This window comes from Corapipo altera, unplaced genomic scaffold, assembly GCF_003945725.1.
Source record: "Corapipo altera isolate COAL_440 unplaced genomic scaffold, ASM394572v1 175, whole genome shotgun sequence".
Lineage (NCBI taxonomy): Eukaryota > Metazoa > Chordata > Aves > Passeriformes > Pipridae > Corapipo > Corapipo altera.
The window spans coordinates 1,326,286-1,344,153 of NW_020884942.1; the positions used below are offsets into that span (position 1 = coordinate 1,326,286).

The 17,868-nt window shown below is 41.7% G+C and overlaps 1 protein-coding gene across 6 annotated transcripts in view; it reads right to left on the bottom strand.

Moving 5' to 3' along the window:
• WDR33 (WD repeat domain 33) overlaps positions 1-17,266 on the bottom strand; it is a 67,865-nt gene extending 50,599 nt beyond the window's left edge. For 5 of the 6 annotated variants that reach the window (XM_027661956.1, XM_027661958.1, XM_027661959.1 and 2 more), the window contains exon 1: positions 17,224-17,266. The gene's annotated coding sequence lies outside the window, so the exon portion shown is untranslated. The other variant, XM_027661957.1, reaches the window with a different exon arrangement.
• Between the last annotated feature and the right edge of the window lie 602 nt (positions 17,267-17,868).

Sequence of the window (17,868 nt, forward strand, 5' to 3'; positions counted from 1 at the left end):
TAACACAGGGTTAGCACACAGTTATAGGATCTCCCCTAACACAGGGTTAGCACAGTTATAGGATCTCCCCTAACCCAAGTTTACAAGGATGACCAACAGTTTCAGAAAGCGCCGTTTCTTGGCAAACAAACATTTGCAGGATCATCTGAAGAATTGTTTTTCATGCCCTGTGCCTCGTAATGCCAACGTTAAAGTACCTTTTTCCTCTCTATCAAGAGGAATTCTGTATTGAAACACATCACTAATAAGTTTGCATTACCATCCCTAAACTAAAAATGTGCAGGAAAAGAATGTCCTCAGTGAAACAGCATAAATAAATGCAAGAAACAGCAAGAGCCTTCAACAGACAATATTTCAGATTCAATACAAAAACCAGGAAATATCACATTAGTTACAAACTCAACTATTGACAAGGTAAAAAGTTTTCAAAGGCTGACTCAACATCTTTTTCTAGGACCTAAAACCAAAGTTACATTTCCTCTACTTAACTTCTAGTAAATGGCCCACAGATCACGTTCTACCTGTAGGTATATTTTCAATTCCATTACTGCAAAATAAATTACATCTTTATCAAGGTTTGATAAATGTAATTGAACATCATTTCCCCCACAACAAAATTCACTGAGAATGTTAAGGAAGTGGAGGGGCAGGGTGAAAATTCCAATATTCAGAATTTTTCTGACAGAGGGAAATGAGTGCAAAATCTGATTTTTCAGTCTATGAAATCCTTACGTTATGAGATCATGGAAACCTCTTCAGAGCTGAAAACTACAATATACACAGTCTTTGAAGTATATACTGACCTCAGACTAAGTAGTGACACACACTGAAGCAACAAAAGCTCAAACTTCATTTTGAATGTATTCTCCCCAAATCCTATACTCGGTTTTAAAAACATTTTAAACCAAAATAAACTGGCCCTGTCATCAAGGGAATGCAAAATGGCCGAGAAACTCCCCTTTGCACAAAGGCTTAAGTGTTTACACAGAAGGAAAATGTACTTAATAAAGAGAAAGGAAATAAAACAGCAGATTTCTTTAAAAAAAAAAAAGATGGCATAACCTGTTTGTAAATTCATTAATGTACTTTCCTAATTAGTTAAAGTACTCATATCCTCAATTTGAAAGAGTTGGAAAGTTGTTTCACTGCCAGATTTAAAAGTCTTGCTTTTTTTTTTTTGGATCCCAGTAGTTGAAAAACATTTCCATTTTTTACATAGCAAAATAAAGCTAAGACAGAAACGCCAGACACATGAGAGGGTTTAAAAGCAGTGCACAGTTTGATTCTTTTCAAGAGGTTCTTTCTAACTCCAGGGAGCAGGTTGCCTTTTAAATAAACATCAGGCAGTTTGTTGGGCACAGGGCAGGAATTAGCCTGGCAAACTTGGGAGCTCACACTCCTTTCCACTGCTAACAAAGGGCAACAAGCCAGCTACAAACCAAGCCAGCCACAACACCTGGCTGGCTGCTCGCTACACAAACAGCTTCCACAGACAAGGGGAAAAGAAACTAAAGCCATCACAACTATTCTCCACTCAAGATAAGACAGGTCCAAACTAAACCAGCAGGTTTCCTTAAATTAGGTAAGGAAACGTAACCCCTTTGGCAGGTAGAGCATCTTATGAGACCACAGTGGTGACTGGGAGGAGAGGAGGAGGAGAGAGAGAGAGTGCCCAGTGGACAAAAAATAAACCTTTACCCCCCAGCTGAAAGGCTCATTTGCCTGGAAGCTGCCCAATACCAAGTGGTCTAATCAGACACCACATCTGCCTCCACACACTCCCACTCCAGACCACAACTGTAACACAGGTCCTACAACATTAAGCTTGCCTGGAGCATGAAAAAAGCATCCAACTTTTCTCATGCAGGAATTACCTCAAGCCCCTCTAACACTACCTCGGATCCTCTTACAGCTTGGCAGAAGGTAACAAACTCGTACAGAAAGTTCCAAGTGTTAAATCTCAAAGGTAAAATTAAAAGAGAAAGCGGCTGCTTCGAATGAACAGAACGAGCTGGCATTAAACACACAACATGCAAGTTTTCCAGTACTGCTCTCCCTCAAGTCTGAATAAGACACTTTCTTATACCAATCATTACTTCAAACCAGAGGGAAAAAGATAATTTTTCAAAACCATGCATCCACACATCTGTACTCTCTTACAGGCAATGTAAAAAATAAAGTTCAAGAACTGAGACCAAGAATGCAGTCAAAGCTATACCTCCAAAAACACTTTGATCAGCTGTATTTGCTGATCAACATTATATAAAAACTCTGTTTTAGGGAAATAATGCAAAGCAAAAAGTTAATACTTTGTTTTCTTGCTCCAGAAAAATCTCTGGAAGAAAGTTTCTGTATTACCATCATTGGTAAATAAGGCATTAGCTATCATGTGGCTCAGTTTAGACTGGACACACCTAAAACTACTGCAATCAGTGTCTATCTTAAATTAGCATAAACAACACAGACTTAACACGTAATCCACATCAGCAAAAATCACTGTTTAAAATGTGACCAAAGGCATAAACATGTTAACTACACCTCTTCATGCCTAAGGACCCCTCCACATTCATGATTATGACAAGACAGTTCAGTGGCATCACAACTACAACATCATGACACAGGAGTAGGAAAATGAAGGATTTATAGTCTGGTTTTTTCAACTTTTGAGATCACTGCCTCTATCACAAAAAGCCTTCCACCTGCAGTTATGAACTCTGCAAAAAGTTTTGTGCACCCAGCTGCTCAGGACCACTTTCTTCTAATTGCCTCAAATATTCTGCTTTTATCCACATAACATCCTCATCATGTCACGTTTGCATGTAACACGTGTGTAACCTATGAAAAAAGAGTGTGTGCACATAGAGGTGAGTGTATATACACACCAAGGGAAGGTTCTAGACAAAGCAGCTTCAGAAATGAAGGGGTTTGGTACAGAATCAGTTATCAACTGAAACTAGAGCATTTTTTTCCAAAGACCTCTACTCCAGTCAGAGCAATATACCCCATTTAAGTTACCAGTATCATACTTGGTCTTTTGTTGGGACAAACCAGTGCCTCAACAGGCTCTTCTTAAGATCTTCTTTATCAACTACATGTCAGAATTCAGCATGTCTACAGCTGAAGGTCCTCTTGTATTGGCAGTGTGAGGAGAAACATGCAAACAAACATTACAGGACACTGTGTAATCCAGTGCAGTAACACGCAATTTCCTATTTGAAGCAAAGTGCCAAACTTTGTTTTCATTTTAGTGTTCATCAACAGGATTTAAGCAAAAGAATCGATTTTTTCCTTAATGTACACAATCAGAAGCAACAGCAAGATTTTTTCCAACATCACACACAGGTCATATTTTGATTCTGGACAGTAACGTTGCCAATTAATTGCTATTTTCTTCTAGTTCATTATACTCCTGTCACAATTTGAAGTTAATTTTTGTATACCATTTTTCCACACATCCTTATCAGTTCCCACAAATACCCCTTTCAAAGCTGACCAGTTTTCACACATTTTGAGGCATAAATGTATTTGGGAATACACAGAGAATACTAAACTAATTCACTGAGCAAATACAGGGCCACCCAGTAACACTGCAAGGTAAGTACCTGGGCTTACTCCTCAGCTAAGATGATGAAAGCAAGCCTGGGAAATGCAAATGGGGAATAAATGAAAGCATTATCTGACATGAAACTGAAAGCAGGATTAGCACCAGACAACCAAAACCATCCCAAATACAACTTAAAAGAAACACACAGTAAGAGTAGGATAAACTACAGGAGCAAAACCACGAGGAGCAAGGCCAGTTAAGAAAGAGTGAATGAGAAACCTGACAAATAACACACAGGCAAAAGAAAAAAAAAAAAAAAGAATATGGTTCAGGGAGAATTAGGCAGAAGAAACTGGACAACAGAACTAAAGGAGCTTGTGACAGCACCTAAAATGTCCACCCTGTTCCTTAATTGTCAACAACTACACCTGCAACACAGTAAGGCCCTCGTTTCTCCCCGGCAGTGCCAGGACAGCAGGTTCACCAATGCTGCTGAGTAACTGGAGGGACACTGCTGGAGAGAAGAGTTAAAAAGGAAAAAAACTGCCAATGACCTCATACCCAGGGCAGCACGGTGGCAAGACAGATGGATTTGGGGAGTTTCTTTGCTTTTAAAACAAGCAAAAAGTCACATGCAGTATCAGTCCACCACAGAAAATGGTTACCATCTAAGTCATGTACTCAAATAAGGCTACAGAGATGACACTGGCATTCAGTGTAATACCACTGCTACTTTATCATCTTATTTTGGGTATGGTTTTTCTTCTAATGTCAAATCAATCTTGCATTGAGTTTGGAAAATTAATTGACAGATTTCGACTTGAATCATGAAACCAAAGCAATTCACATATAACTTCATTAAATCAAAATAAAACAGGCTACTTAAATCAAAATAAACCCACCAAACTAGTAAAGCTTAGAGATAGAGAGTCATGGCTTATATTAAATACATCACTACTTACAGACAGTTCAATACTACATGAAAAATATGTGATTTATGTATAATCTTGACATATTTCATACGATTTACACAGAAAGCAAAGCTCATCACTAATGAAGTGCAGTAACTGGTAACTAAAGCATCCTTGCCTATTTAGTAGTTATTTTTAATTGAAGGGAAAGGAACTCGGGTGGAATACAGTGAGTAACAACCTGAGCACATCAAAAGAAAAGCCTGTTTTCAGAGGTAGCACAGAAGGCTGCTCTGTGAAGTGCAAGGTACTTTGCAGTGGTCCTTTGCTGGCCACTGAACACACCATGCCTAAGCTGAAGCTTAAAAGACATTGCTGCTTTAGCCATTTCAAGACAAAGGAAAGGGAGTGCTAAAAATTTCCTGAGCGTATCTGTGAACTATTTCTTAAAACATGCATCAGACAGCTCCACTACAAAGTACATGTGGGCTCCAAAGCAGGCACTTTGTAAGAGAAACAGTGAAAATTAACAGTTATTTGCATTGGAACAGCACACAGGAGTTCAAAACATGGTTCAGTGAAAAAAATATGAGTAGAGCAGAGTCACCTCAGCTTCCTGAGGCACAAGAGAAGGACATCACAATGTAAAGGCAGCTTAACAAGTTTATTTCTCAATACATCAGTAGCAGACACCATCGTTCTTTGACTAGACAAGCACCTTTATATGTACAAGGGACAGACACTGTTTAATTTCCTTTTAGTAATGTCTTTAAATTCAAAAATCCTACTGCCAATAGTCATCTCTTGAAAAAACACACCTCTGCACTCTCAAATTTGTGTATTAGAAATCCATAACCATGTTTGAATAAACACAACTGTTCTGCAAAGTGATCATATAAAATACAATTTAATGTCATGCCATTCCCTCTTCTACAGAGTGTCAACACCTAGTTCCAAAAGATCCTTTTTCTTTTGTCCTTTCTCTGCTCAGGAGACCAGCTGTGGATCCTTCCTTGGCTTCCCTCTCCCTGAGGAAAGCTCTTTCTTGGGTCTCATCATTCAGGATTTTTTACCTTTCCTGGGAATCAGACCTCTTCCCAGCACAAAAGGATTACGTGCAAGGATATATTCCAGACATAACTGTTCAAATTTTTGCCATTTCAGCAATTTTGTCATGTTTTAGCAAAGAAAAAAAAAAAAGAAAGAAACATGCACATACATAAACCATTTCTCTATTACACAGGAACAGAGCCAGCCATCCTGATTAAGGATTGAGAGGAGTGATGAGACAGTTCTTGAAAACATAAAATCATGAGGCAAGGGGTTACACAGAAAAAGGATTCTTCATTTTTTTGCAAACCATCTAATTTTACATAAACTGTCTTCCAAATATTTTAAACTATATTAGTTAGTCCCAAAATAGTTCCTCCTTTAAACAGTAAGTGAAACTGGACAAAAGATTACTTTTCAATTAGTGTTTCTACATCTCCCTTGTTCACTCACTGATAGGAATGGAGCAGGAGTATCAGAAAATCACAGTACAAACCCACTGTAAAACCAGCACTAGCAGCAGAAAGCTTCTACCACCTTGTTCTGAAGATACACTTGAAATCTGCCATAACTAATCTGCATGTCTGCCAGTGAATTAATCAGAATCACAGAATATGCTGAGCTGGAAGGGACCCACAAGGATCATCAGGTCCAACTCCTGACCCTGCACAGACCCATCCCCAGGAGTCCCCCCCTGTGCCCCAGAGGATCAGCCAAACCCTCCTGGAGCTCTGGCAGCCTTGGGGCTGTGCCCACTGCCCTGGGGAGCCTGGGCAGTGCCCAACCAGCCTCTGGGGGAAGAACCTTTGCCTGAGATCCAACCTGACCCTGCCCTGACACAGCTCCAGCCATTCCCTGGGTGCTGTCCCTGGTCCCTCCAGAGCAGAGCTCAGTCCCTGCCCCTCCTCTGCCCCTCCCGAGGAAGTTGAATCTCTCACAGCAGATGAGACTTTGCTTCTGCTCTGTGCAGATGTCATCATTTTTCATGTTTCCCTCGCAGCACATTAGATAAATCCACTCTGAAAACACAGAAAAAACTGTGAAAAAGAAAAAAACTATGCCAAATTGTAGATCCAGTGAAGAATATATTAATTTGACCAATTCCTTGAATTGCTTTGTGTTTCAATTTCCTATGGTATTGGCAAAACATTTTATCAGATTTACAATACAAGATGACCCAAAGTCTGAACATTCTGCATCTTTTTGAGGCTCTGAAAAATTTCAAATAATTTTGACTATTTTCTTTTTACAGTTGGCTTTAAGACAGATTTGAGACAGATTAAGCTGTTTCATCAGAATTAGTGCTACATCTAAAAGATGGTACCTCTCCCACTATTTATAAAAGAGAATTGGTGTATTAAGCAGGAATATAAAACTAGTTCAAAAATTAGATGCAATAATGAAGTGCAAAGTTGCCCACAGCAGACCTGCAACAGCAGGAAAAAACTGCTTAAGATTCTTGACCTCTGAGTATTTAGAAATCTTATTCCCACTTTTGAATTACATAAGGCACAACAGCAGCATGCAGTTTTGTGCATTTTTATATGCAGACCTCCAAACATTTTCTACAAGACATGCAGCAGTGAGTACAGCAAGTTTAAACTTAAAACCAAGGCTATTACAATTTGAGAGACTCCTTAATTAAGAACAGGTGCTGGAAGCCCATAACACACCAAATCACAGAAGTCAAGGCAAACCCACTGACCTGTGTTACACAACACTGCTATTACACAACAGCCCTGCTCTCTGCAACAAGCACATTTTCCAGGGGTTCTACTGCTCTGCTCCCAATACACATCCTGCATCTGCTCTCTGTCCTATTCTACTTGTGAGCAAAACTTCCCTAATAAATGGGGTTTGGATCCTGACCATGCAAATGAGGGGGGAAAGGATTTAGCAGCTTTCCTCATTCCAGTCATTCTGTTCCAACAGAAAATATAAAAATAAAAACCTCCTAGTTCTTCATTAAAACACAAACAGATATTTTGACTTGGCAAGTCAAAATAAACTACTCTGCCCCAAAAGGTTCATAAATCTGTTCTTATTTGGAAATACACCAAAGATTTTTGTCTCATGCACAGTCCAAAACCTGCTGCACTGGCATGATCAAAAACCTAAAAATGCAAAAGCATATCCCTCCCCCCCCCTTAACTTCAGTTCTGTACTTTCATAATGCCCAGTTTCACTATGAAGTTCAAACCTTGGGATTTTTAACAGAACCCAATTCTATACACACACTATATGGAGCCTGAAAGGACAGAACATGTAACATGACAAAATGTGATAAGACTGATGCAGTTTGGGATTCAAAGGGTTTACTCTCTGCAGGGGAGGAGGAGTGCTGATATTTAATTCACAAAAGCCCTACACCTTTGAAGTTTCACATACAAACACAATGCTTAAAAACCCCTGAAACAGCAGAGCAAACATACAGACAAATGGATATCTAAAATCCCAAAGGATAAGGGGCTATCAGGGAAACACCCTCAAACAGCCAGTCTGAGAATCTCAGGTTACAGAGCGTGGGGGACAACCCTGAACAGCTGAGGCTGCTTAGCTGCACCTAAGTTACACATACATTTAACACTTTTTTCAAATTCTGTATTTCTAGCACTCAACAAATACCTAATAATCAAATCACAAACGTTCCTCTTTTTATGCTCAAACAAAACCCTCGATTCATTCCAAAGCAGACATATTTACAGAAGATGAGGTGCTTACACACATCACAAACTCCTTCAGCTCACAGGACTCAGACAGCTCCTGCTTTCACCACTTTGGCCACACAGAGAAAACTCACGAGTACAGCAGCCTGGAATTATCCCCTTTCTGCACCTCACCAAAGCAACTTGTACAGCAAGTTTCTTGAGCTGTACTTCAAAGCAAACATGGAAGCAACGAAATGCAGGAAGAGGATGTGTGGCAGACTGCACCCAGACCTCAGTGAGGAAACAGGCAGGATCTGGTTTGCTGCCATGACTTCACTATTACCAATTTGACAACCTGGCTTTAACTTAAAGTTTACTCACAATATTTTAATCATTTTTAAAAAACAAAATATTCTTCCTCCCTCTAATCTACCCATTTATATCCATTTTTCTCAACTCCTGCTTAGCATTTGTCAGGACAAGGATTTAGATTATAACCCAGACTGTCTTTCACTACTGTGCCTCAGTATGACAACAGCAATTCATCTTAACCAGCTGAGTACATCCAGCCTGGTTCTCGTGCTGAAGTCATCACTGATGCTGCCTCACCTTGGAGCTGCTGCTTGGACAGGAAACAAAACTTTAGGCGTCACTTTTAAACCATGCCACGACAAATACTAAAAAAGAACACAGGAAAAGCAGTTTAAAAGCAGAAAAAAAAAAAAAAAAGCCTCTCATCCTTGCTTATTCTAAATATCAAGATACTCTTCAGCTGGTTATTGTATCAAAACCTGCTGAACCAACATTAAACTTGGTGAACAACAACAAAGAAATCACAGCTGAATCTGCTTGAGATGCTCCTCCTAGTTTCACCCAATATGCAGTTGTGGCTTTGCTTGTAAGGAGAACAATTGTTGGTCTGTATTCAGCTTGGCATTGGCTGCAACTCTCTGTCTCTTTAGTGAGGCTGCTGTGCAGCCACTCATGCTCCATCTTGTACAAATCCAGAAGGTTCTGCCCGCCCATGGAGAACCTGGCACACCTCCTTGCTGATCTCCACGTGTTCCTGCTGACCCATTCCCACAGCATTCCTCAAGGGCTACTCTTAGGTACATAAGGGGATGGCCAAGGACAGACAGGGAAGAGGAGAAAGAGCGACAAGAAATCCTGCAAGAAACAATCTTCAGAGAACTTTATAATCAGTGGAAGAGGACTAGAAGGACTATGGCAGTTTGTAGAGCAAAACTTAGGTAGGGAAATACAGCAAACTGTTTCAGAAACAGCCTACTGAAATTCTAATGATAAAGAGAACAAAGTCCATACAACCTATCAACAGTTTGATTCTCTTCACACTATGAAACAGAAACATACATTTTAATATATTTAACACAGCTGAGTCTCTGAGACCCTAAGAGTTGCAAATTCAATGCTGACAAGATACCAAAACTTGTGAATTATTAAGAGTTGTAACTTTTTACAAAGCTTCACCTTTCATAACCTTTATCTGCTGAATGCTTAACAAACATATCCAGAACTCCTGTAACATTTGCTTTTAAGCAGAAAAGAAATTGCAAACATCAAAAGAATTAAGAAAATCTCTACTCCACAATGCAAAGAATGCTTGCTCCCTGCCCCCCATTTAGTGTTACTCGGGCCAGTGTTCTGACAAAGCAGTGCTGTTTGCCACAGCACTTTCTGGGTCAAATAAAGGCAGAAGTGTGTCTTAAGTTTCCATAACTAAGAAATTGAAGTCTGGAAGGGATAGCAGGGGGAGGGTACTAGTGCTATCACGTGTGATCACGTGAAAAAATATGGTGAGAAATGTAAAAAAAAAACCCCTAACAGCCCACAACTAAAAGCAGTGTTTTTCAGGAGTTATAAATCATGTTTCAAAAATATAGAACACTTCAAGATAAAAGAACTTTTTATTTCACTGCTTATTTTAATGACAAAAGCCATTCACCACTGATGTCTCACTCAAATCCAGAAGTGGAGGCTTTGTGCAACAGAGCCCCAATCTTCTGGGCATGCCAAGGTTCATGTATTCATGTTTTACACACTTCATGTATTCAACATAAGAAAAGAAGACAGTAAACACTTTTACAGCCACACTGCAGAATAAATGCCCTATTAAACATTACCCTACAATATTTTCTTAGCAATGTCCAAGGAAATTTTTTCCAAGGGTTTTTAATTCCCTTTTAATAAAAAGATGCAGCAGATGCACACAAAGATTTAACCGACAGAAATTCATTTGTTATTCACTCCAACCCAAAACTTCAGGTTTTCAAGCAGTTAAATTAGCAACTATGTTTATAGCAAAATATGCAAATGAATACCTACATTTGCTATGCCTGGACTTAGCTAATAAAGAGACACTCTGAAGCAAGAGTAATGGAATTGCAGAGAACAATCCAAACCTTATCAAATCACACAATGCTGCTGAACAAGTTTTATGGACCCTGCCACAAAACTGAAAGCAAACTTGCACAATCAATGTTTCCAGTTTTTTACTTCTTGTTGAATCTGAGTTTAAAAAACCAACAAATCCCATCAAATATCCTCTGAATCAAGGAAATAGCGAAAGAAAACAGCAATTCTAAACTACTTTGACCAGGTAAAGTTCTAGTTATTCATGTGGATGTGTAGCTTCTCACCAGTTGCTTCAGTTAAGATTTAAAAGTCTAGCACACATATTCTTTTGCCACAGTTTGGTGTGGAAGATCAGTGCATAACTCACTTGTTACTAGTTAGGCTAGAAACTGTTTACTCCAATGTGGAACAAACTTACAACAGGAAAAAAATACACTGTGCTGGTTATTGCAGTTTCAAGCTCCCGGTGTTTAAAAGTCTACCTTCTGAAAGTTTTGTCAGAAACACACCCATATTCAAAGACAGCCAACTCAGAGATCTTTTTTCTATATAAAGAAACTTTCAATACTAGAACACTTTCTAAACTGATGAGTGATGCATCAATATCTCATACAACTCAAAAGAAATCAGAAATACACTTTCTTTTAACTGGAATCACAGAGCTGACTTTTCCAGAGATGTGTTTTCTGGTCTCTGCTTGAGGATTACGTGCCATGCAAATGCCTGGTTGTGAAGGTACAGATGTACAGACAGACACTGCTCAAAGACCATATTTCAGTTCACTGGTAAACAGCCTTTGCTTTGACACTTAGTAGTGCTCAATAAAAGCATGTGATCATTTTCTGTGTCAACACATTTCCCAGTAAAGGAGATTCAAGCTCACACACATCAGCTCGTACAAAGCCTTTCAAGGAGCGAGGGTTCAGTGGCTGATTTTCCCCAATTACAGGAGGAGTCAAGATTCCCCATGAGAATGACAATTCAGTAGAAAGGCACGTCACCAGAGAGCTCCAGTTTGGAAAGCCAGAGTTCTCCAAAAGGCTAAAATCCCCTGGCATTTCTTTCCTACTTCATATTGCCTGCCTTGAGAATATCAGCAAGTTTTTCTGGCAAATCCAGCACTTCCATCACCAGTTTTAGGTCAGTATTTTCACCTAACTGCATAGAAAGCTTGGCAGCTGTGGCTTAGTCAAGAGTCTACAAAAGATATTACCAGAAAAAGCTACTTTATTTATTAGGCTTGGATTCGCTGAGAAGACCAAAATATTTGCATCCATCCATAGAGATTACAAAATATACTTGACTGACTCAAGTATGAATTGAACTCCAGACCTCACAATTGAGAAACAGTGCAAATATTGCAGAATGAACACACTATATTAACACTCATTCAGTCTGCACCCTCCTGCTTCCAATTCTGGGCTACAAATCTACAATTTTTTCTTGTGACATAATCATAACATTTCACCAGTCTGAGCAAAGAGGTGCAGTGGTTTGCTTACAAACATGTCCTGACAGGAAAAAAGGCACTTTCAAAGTCAAGTGGTGATTTTTACTGGGATGGGGGAAGGAGAACAAGAGCAGAAATCATGACTGCTCATTCTGATCCCACAATTTAAGTGCAACAATAGCTACTAAGGGAACTTGAGCACTGTGTGAAGAGTCTAGAAACTGCTGAGATGACCTGAAGCCAACCTAAAACTGCTGAGACCAAGAAAAAAAAAAAAAGCAGTCCTGGTTTGACCCAAACTGTGTGTTCCTGTCCTACCTGACCCCTCCTTCAAGCCAACATGAACATCTGCTGACCACACTGGACACACACCTAAGAAACAACTCTGTGTTAAGGGATCCTTTTTGTTAACATTGGTCAAACCCCAGGCAACTGACTGTCGAGTTCTAGGAATGACTTTGCTGACACAGGAGGAAAACCAAAGGATCAGAAGCAGGGGAAGTTACCACTTGGCACTGCCATGCCAGATTAGAGGACTGCAAAGGTACAGAGGACAGGGCAGAGCTGCACCAGGACACAGCCCTCAGGCTGCAAATCCAGCACTTCCATCAGCTGGAGCTGTGGCACCACTCATCCAGCTCAAAGCACAGCTCCTCCAGACTCCTGTACCCACGGTAAAACACAAATCACCACGCTGCCAAAGCTTCACCATGAACCCAAAAACTGTACCAAACCCATTAAATACTACAGACTCCTTGTCATCCACTCTCTGGCCTCCTTTTAAAAAGTGACACATTAACATATTCTTTTGTACATGTTTTTTCGATTTGGGATGATTTAAAGGAACCCTCAAATTTTTAAACCCAAGAAACACTGATTAATTCAAGTACCTGTGTGCTCCTATTGAAGTGTATAAAACATTAGTATACACAACTGAGCAGTGCCAACAAATCTATAGTTCCAATGGCAAAACTGCTTTTGCCCTATGCCCCTCCTGCCACACTGCTCAGCTCAGGGGCACTCACTTTTGGGTAAGGCCAAAGCTGAGTGACTAAAAGTTACCAGAATTCCAAGCTTCAGGACCAACTGCCTTGATCTAAAGCTTGGTATTAAAGAAATTATCAGAATTTGAGGGGTGTATTTTCATCCCTATCTGCTGTATCCATTTGGAACTCAACACAGTTACAGTCACCCAGGGCACGGCACAGACAGGGATTCACCATCACCTCCTCTTTCCCACCTCAGTGGTTCCAGACCCAGTGTTTCCAGCACACAGGTCAAAACACAAAAAGTGAGCCAGACTAAAACCAAACATCTTACTTTTGCTCACAGAAAGGGTCCCCTGGTACAGCTGCCTGCACCACTGTATCAACTCTGGTACCAAGAGAAGACAGGCAGAATACTATTGACTTCAATTATTCAAAAGTACTAAAAATTCTAAGTTAAAATTCACAACTACCCTGATAACATTTTCAAAGCTTCAAAAGTCAATAGAACTTTTTTTTGAACCATCTCATTTCATTATACTGAAGAATAACAGAACAGCACTAATGAGCTCATGACTGGCATGTTTTTGTTCTTCGTATCAAAATCAACTAACTGAAAGTAAACAGAAAATTGGGAGTGTTCAGATTTAACAACAGTGTGTGGGAAAAGAAATCCTATTTGAAGGAAAAACAAAACTGAAGACAAATTTCTACCTCTTCTTCTGACAGAAAACAGGGTCCCCTGATGCAGCAGGTAAGTGCCCAGAGAGGAAGAGATGTTTCCATTTGTGTCTGAAGAATGTGAAACACTGCTTATACTTTTTATATGTGTAAGAACACTTACATGTAATTGTTTGAAACAACACTTGTGTACAACATAAGCTTTATCAGGGTTAGTCAACAGTGAAGTTCAATGCTGTAGAACAAGTCTTTCCTTCTACAACTGAGAGAAACTGTGAGAAAAGCCACAGTTAGTGAAACTACTTAGAACAGAACACCCAGCTCCTGGTAAGACTTCAGTGCAACTTAGCACAATTCATTATTCTTAGACTTGGTACATTTTTCAATCCTTAAAGTATATTTACATGGATTTTCAGCATTAAATATTATCCAATATGATGGAAGTTGGCATTTATTCTGCCTGTTCAGCAAGGTATCTTTATGAATAGAATTTAGGTAATTTTTTTTTCCTCCTTAAGTGGAAAAAACCCCAAACAAACAGGTACATAGCTTCCCAGATAAACTGGGATCTGTTTATCAAGGCCATTCTTGCTATAAAGAATCACACTCCCATTTTATAATTTGGTGCAGAGGCAGAACAGGAACAACACCAGTTGGCTTAGTTCCAAAGCATGAAACACTCTGGTCTCTGGTACCCCTCCATACCTGGAGAGTGCCTCACAAACTGTGGCCATGATCACAAGCAGCTCAGCAGGATCTGTACCAAAGAAGTGTCACATCACTGCCAGCAAAAGGAGTGTCACAGCACAAGAGCTCACTTGCTTTCCTGGCACATACACACTTCACATCCTATTTCAAGTTGGACAACAGAGTGACTGGTGCACCCAGCCTGAATGTGGAGAGCTGGTTAAACCAGAACTGGCATCCTGTGAAATGCTGAGTAGCTTTTTTAAATACTAGTGGGCAAGAACAAATTGCTGGGAAGTTTAGCACTATTTAGAAAACAGGGATGCTCCAAAATGAAGTAAAATTAATGACAAAATACAAATGAAGACCTGTTAGCCATCAACAACTCTACTTCTCTGCTCTTACTTCCAGAGATTCTGTATAAGAAGCAAAACCAAGGTTATCTTCAGGTTTTAATCTTCTGAAAGACCTTTGCTGTATCCCCTCCACACCACCAAGCTCTAACAATGTTCAGTTCCACTGAGGCCTCCTCATTAACTACACCAACCAAACCAGCATCTCTGTATTTTTGCTTCGTACAAAGCTTCCAATAACAAAATGATACAATACCAGGAATGAAAATACAGCAAATAAAGAACAAATTCTGTAAAAAAATCACAAACACACTGCAGGCAGCTTTTAGCTTGTTTTTACAATTTCCTGCACAGAGACAGGGGTCATTTTCTAAACTATAACCTGTACCTGAGCAAGTCTAAAATGATTTTCATCTCCAGCATTAGTGAACCAACTACTGAAATTCCCTATAGATCATCAACCTCATGCCTTAGCAGATGGACAAAGTGAAATATTTTGCATGGAATCATCTCAGCACAAAGTTAAACTGTGTTTTCTTCCATACTGCAACTCAATCCAATGTTTTCTCCACGATTTTTTTTTCAGGTGACTCAGAAGACTTGGACATTTGTTAGAGATGGGAACAAAAGAGGAGGTTTCTTATTCCCTCCTCAGGTCAGGGCCTCTCTGCTGCAGCAAATAAATGCATTCCTTGCACCTCTATCTCAAGCACAATTTAGGATTACTGAGCTTTTACTTCTTGTGCTGATAACAGGAAACACAAAACTGATGAGAAATTTTCAATTCCAGTAGTCCAAACAGTGTAATGTTTATAGCTGCAAGGATTCAGTGGAGGATGAACACCTCAGGTAACAGGGAAAGACTGTAACTGCAGTGACTGACTTTTAAATTAAAAGGTTTTAGCAAGTCTAGGAGTATTAAACATTCACTAGCTACTCACATCTAACATTCTCTGCAGCTCAAAGGGGTTTTTTCCCCCCCATCTTTCAATATTTTCATTTGTTTTCAGTATCTACATTTTCAGATCTTCCCATTTGAACTACTGCAGCACAACTGAACAAGTTGTTAAGAACCAGAATTTTCAAAAATGTGTGATGATTATATATTCTTATAGTAAGATGATGGCAGAATATTGCAGCAAACTGCTGAGTTACTGAGTCAGTTTACTTGATAAAGAATTCAGGAGGAGGGAACCCCAAAGTATTTTGGCCCAGCACTTTGCATACAATAAACTCTCTGACATGTAGTGTCACCTCTCTTAAAGGAAGGATAAAACAGTTTGAGTTAAGAAAAGCATAGAAGAATAAACATCTGCTGCAAGGAGAAGGATGGGGGACTGTTGTCTACAAAGAAAATCAGATTCTCAAACAGTACCCACAAATTGCAAGTAAAGATGTGATGAGATACAAGACTTGTAGAGTACAAAATTACTCACCTATGACAACTCTATCAGACAAGCAGATGTGCCTAAGCAAATGCCAGTATCTCAAAATACTGCATTTGAGACCACGTGGCTCATAACAAAGAAGCTAACAGTTGGCAAGAGAGAATTAACACCTATCTCTAGGAAGGCAGGAAGTTTAATGAGTTCTCTCCAAGGGAAAAACACTGAAGCATTTTTTGAAGTTTAACAGGTCCCCTAGGTTTGCTACCCATGCCGTGACCACAGGCTGGTGAGTCTCCATCAGTGGAATGTGACACCACATGGTCATTAAACCCTCCCACCCCGCCTGCAAGAGCAAGTGCCTGGTGCACACGACTGTCTTATTATATTGCAAGGAACATATTTTAACAGTAGTGTTATTATACAGCGTTATACAGTGGAAAATGTGAGCAACAGCACTTTCAGAACCCGTAAGAAAAGCCAAGATATAATATGAACGTATTGCCTTCCCATCCTTCTACCAATGTTTATCGGCCCCCCGGCACTAAGACCGCCCTTTATTGGGAAATGCAGTTATCTCACCTGGCATCTGAGAAGCTCAAATACTAGCCAGACTGTAGCTGTTTCTTATCTCTCCTTAACACAGAGAGGATCCCTCTTGTGAAGGACTGCATGAATAGAAAATGCGATGGGATGTATCTAACAGGGCCCGTAATGGCCAGGGCTTCCCCAGCCCTACCGTCAAGTAGCCACAACCCAGTGTCCACTTAGATCCGAAGCAGAGGAAAGAGTAACATTAAAAAAAAATAAATTCAAAAGCAGAAAAAGGCAGGATTGATAGTCGGGCGAGGCCGCCACCAGACACCTGTGCGGCAGGCGGGACGGGGGCCCCACCGTCCGCTCCCTGCCCCGGCCCTCGAGCAACCGCACCCCGGGGCCCGGCTGCGGCGCTGGGCCTGCACTCGGCTCACGCCGCTCCCCGGGGTGTCCCAGCCCGGGCACCCGTCGTTCTGGCCGGCGGCCCCCGCCCTGCCCCGGCCGCGCCGGTCCTGGGCCGCGGCCTAAAGATGGCGGAGGCGGCCGCGCTTCCCGGGGCTTGCTCACCCGCCCCGCCCAGCACCGAGCCGCACTCACGCCCAGCCCGGCCTCTCGTACCGGGACTCCGCGCCCCGCCGCCGCCGCCGCCGCCTCGCCGCCCGCCTCGTCCTCCCGGCCCCGGCAGCGCCGCCGCCGCCTCACGAGCCGCGGCCGCAGCCGCCCGCCATCTTCCCTCCGCCTCCCCCGCCGCCAGCGCCCGCGCGGCGCACGCGCCCCGCGTCGCCAGCGCACGCGCGCTATGTCAGGGCGCGCGGGGCAGGGGCGGGGCGGCGGCAGCGCCCCCCGGCGGGGGCACGAGAGGCGCGGCGGCCCCGCGCATGCGCAGAGAGGCGGGGCGCGGTCGTGAGAGTCCCCCGCGAGCGCCTCAATTCCGGGGCGGGGCCGCGCGCATGCGCAGAGGGGCGGCGGGGGCGGAGGGAGGTCAGCGCTGTCAGTTCTGCCCCCAGCTCCCGGCTCCGCGCTGCCCCTGCTCGCCAAACACCCGGACACATCCACAGACACCTTTGGAACGGGCTGCCCAGCGAGGTGGCCGAGTCGCCACCTCTGGAGGTGCTTAAGGAAAGACTGGATGTGGCACTCAGTGCCTTGGTGTAGTTGTGGTGGTGTTCAGTCAGAGGTTGGACTCCGTGGTCTCAGGGGTCTTTCCCAACCTAACTTATTCAGTCATTCCCTTCTCCTCTGTCCCCATTATTGGGTTTCAAA